At 35.2% G+C, this 3,873-nt stretch overlaps 1 non-coding gene across 1 annotated transcript; it reads right to left on the reverse strand.

Moving 5' to 3' along the window:
• Positions 1 to 3,288: 3,288 nt before the first annotated feature.
• On the reverse strand, positions 3,289 to 3,395 carry LOC129284672 (small nucleolar RNA R71). Its single transcript, XR_008586917.1, has one exon. It is a non-coding gene; the product is annotated as a small nucleolar RNA R71 (small nucleolar RNA).
• Between the last annotated feature and the right edge of the window lie 478 nt (positions 3,396 to 3,873).

Raw genomic sequence — 3,873 nt, forward strand, 5'->3', positions numbered from 1 at the left:
CCAGTTGATGAATGGTGAAATTATATTTTTAAAATTCATTTTATTTTGGGAGTAATTAAATAAAAAGTCAACACTTTCTAAGTGTCTTAGTTTGTCCTAGTTTTTGGTTTGCCTTTGTGTGAAAATTTTTATATAATTTTGTGCAGCCTGAAACTTGGTTAATTTATAAATTCTCCCTTCTAATTATGAATTTAATTCTGGACATGAATTAGATTTTATTATATCATATGCTATTTAATTGAATTATGTGATTTATGTGACATAGGTGGCATGTGACTTGTGCATCAATTGGGCAATTGAGGTCAACACTCCTTGAGGACAATGGCTGATGGTTTGCACGTGAATTATGATTATTTTGAGGGATTAGATCAGCTAAAATGATGTGGATGACACATGGGAAATTAGGCACACATTGGAATCATCTACAAACCAATAGGAAGTTGCCACCTTGCAAGTGTGACAAGGCTCCCATTTACATTTTAATTTCTTTTTCCTTATTTTAAAGCTTCAGCTGATGGGAGACACCAAGGAGCACGCCATTTTAAGTCCCAAATGGGATCCAACACATATCTCATTCATCTTCCACATTCTCTCTCTCTTTGTCATAGTGTTCTTCATTTTCTCTCTTTGTTCTTCATTTTCCAGCACCCTAACCTCCATTTTCAGCCACCAAACCTCCACAAAACTCATACCATTCTTCTCCTCTCTTCATTTTCGTTCCATCCCTTCCATTTTCACAAGGATTGAAGCTCATTTCCATCATTCAAGAGCTATGGAGTTTGGCCTTCACAAGCAATCACTAGGGTTCTTGAAGATGAAGATTGGCTAAGTTTCTTTGTGGAATCCTAGAGAGATGAAGATGGAGGATGAGTCTTGAGCTTCAAATTGGCTAAGTTCTTTTGTTTCCTATCCTCTTCTCTTTTTACTAGATGGTTAGATTCCTTAATCTAGGGTTTAATCATCTTAGCTTATAAATTCTAATTTGAATTTGATGTTGATGTAAAGAGAGAGGATTGTTTCATTTAATTTCTTCCTTGGACAGCCATGACTGAATTTTGCCACTCTTTGTTTGGCACATAATCTTGTGTTTTTCAATTAGTGAATTTCTTGTGTTAATATTGCATAATCTTGTGGTGTTAATGCTTGTGTTGTTGAGTAGCTTGACATAATCTTGTGGTTGCTCAATTTATGTGTTTGACCATGGCTGTTGAGAGAGGATTTTGAGTGAATCACTTGGCTAATGTCTTCACCAATTGGTTAATTGAACTAGGGACTTTAATCTAAGACCTAGGGAGGTTAGCTAATTAGGTTAATTGGCTTAGGATAATTTTCTTAAGTCATGACAGCTTTAGTCAAGAGGAAAGGGAAGCTAAACTTAGCCTAATCATGAGAAGATAATGAGTCCAAAATCAACTAATCTCTAGGGTTCCATTATTGTAAAAAGGGAAGTTCATTTCACTCACTTTCACTAGCATTTTAATTACTTGCATATTAGGTAATTAGTTTAGATAATTAGCTAGATAACTAAATTCCTACAAACTTTGGTTGATTTATTTCACTAGATAACTTTCAATTAGACTTAAAACCATTCCTTGGGAGATGACCTAGGGTTGGCCCTATATTGCATTAGGGTTAGCTTTAGTGTAATTTTGAGGATAAGCGACTAATTTCCTATCAAAATTTTGGCGCCGTTGCCGGGGAATGGTTTAAGTTTAATTCTAAGGTTGTTTAGTACTTAATTTACATTTTTAGTGTTCCTGGAAAATTTTTTGAAAAATTATAAAAATTTGTGTTTTGTGTTTTTGTTTAGTGTTTTTTGTGTGTTTTGAGTGTTTTTATTCTGTTTTGAAAAGAAAAAAAAAATTAGTGCAATTTTCGTTGGTTTGGTGTAGAGCTGAAAATACTCTGTTTCTAGTGTCTCTGTCTGAAATTGAAAAATTAACTGGGAATGAGTCTGAGGGAATTTGAACTTGAAATTTATTTCATTGAAAGCTCTATATCCTAGCTTCACTTTAAAATTGGTTTGGTCAATTTTGGACGTGGGAAGTGTCCTGTGGAAATTTTACAATCTAACAAGGTCCAGGGAGCCATTACAGAGGATTCCCAAAACCCTGTTTCAACTTTGAGTTAGCATATCTTCCTCTTTGTGCGTTCAAATTGATTGATTCCAGTTTCATTTTTCTTATCGCTGTCTTATCTTTGTTTCTTGTGTTTAGGATTTTCTTCAATTTTTCCATTTTCCTATTTGAAAGTTTGTTAGAAGCTCTGAAGGTCTTCTGGACGAAATCCTGTTTCTCCAGACCTGAGGACCAACTTGTGAAAAATTCTGGGAACGATTGGGAAGGATTTTTAATCTAAAAGTTTTATATAATTTTCCTGTATATCTCTTGTGTTTCTCATAAAAGTTTCAGGGGAATTTATCATGTGGATTTGCTGATAGAAAATTCACAAGTTCACTGTCTCCAGAGAGCCTACTGTGCGAATTCCAGAATTGCCAAAGCTTCTTGATTGAGCATTTCTAACTCTCTTTCTACTTGTTTGGTGTTATTTTTTTTTCATTTTGTTGCTATTGAGTTTTAAAAAAAAAAAAAATTATTTCTCTTGCTTTTGTGTGTTTTGAATTGTTTCATGTTGATTTGCATTTTAGTTTAGTTGTTCTTTGTTCTTAATTTTCTTGAGCTTGATTAGTGCATGACCCGAAGAAAACATACCTCTTTTGTTGAATTAGATCCAGAAATTGAAAGAACTATTTCTAGATTGAGAAGATCACAACCTATTCTTGATTCTCATTTGGTTTGTAATTCAACAATGGAAGGTATCTTAGGACATGAGCATGTGCATAATGAGGGCCATGGGAATGGGAATGAGAATTTGCATGATGATGGCCATGTTAATAATGAATTTGAAGGCTTGCATAACCCTAGAGAGGAGAGGAGCATTAGGCAATTAACTCAACCTAATTGGCATGATAATCCTTATGGCTTATATGTTCCTCCTACTAATGTTCAATTTGAAATTAAATCCTCCTTGATTAATGCATTGCCTAAATTTCATGGGTTACCAGGAGAGGATTGTCATAGGTTTTTGCATACTTTCCTATTGGTTTGTGATACTATGAAGCCTATGCATGTAAATGTTGATGATGTTCAAGCTAAGGCTTTTGTATTTTCTCTTGAAGGTTTAGCAAAGGAGTGGTATTTCAACTACCCTTCTTATGTGAAAGTGAGCACATGGGCCGAGCTAAGAAGACTCTTCTTAGATAAATTCTTTCCAAATTCCAAGGTCACCAATTTGAGAAAGCAAATCTATGGGGTCCAACAAGGAGAGGATGAGAGTCTCTATGAGTATTGGACTAGATTCCAAGGCCTTTTGGCTAAATGCCCACACCATCAAATTTCTAGTGAGAATTTAGTCCAATATTTCTATGAGGGCTTGATTCCAAGAGACAAAGTTAACATTGATGCCGCTAGTGGTGGATGCTTGATTGACCTCACTTCCTTAAAGGCTTGGGAACTAATTGACAAGATGGCTTCAAGTGGTGCTCAATACTCTACAAGGGAAAAGAGAAATGTGAATATGGTAGGTTCCTCAGTTCTTAATGATTCATATGTGGACTTGCTAGCTGCCAAGATTGGGAGAATGTTGGCTCCACAAATATCTCAAGTGAGCAATGTAAGTACTTCTCAAGCACTTGTCCCTTATTCTTGTACTTTTTGTGACTCACCTATGCATGTAGAAAGCAATTGTCCTATTAAGTTTGAACAAGTAAATGCTATCTACAATGGAAAACAATCCTATGGTGGGAGGCAAGGGCAAGGAGCTTATTCTAATACTTACAACCCTTCATGGAGAGACCATCCTAATTTCTCCTAT

Source organism: Prosopis cineraria, unplaced genomic scaffold (genome assembly GCF_029017545.1).
Source record: "Prosopis cineraria cultivar Desert tree isolate PC_DT_omini unplaced genomic scaffold, ASM2901754v1 PC10, whole genome shotgun sequence".
In the NCBI taxonomy this organism is placed as follows: Eukaryota; Viridiplantae; Streptophyta; class Magnoliopsida; order Fabales; family Fabaceae; genus Prosopis; species Prosopis cineraria.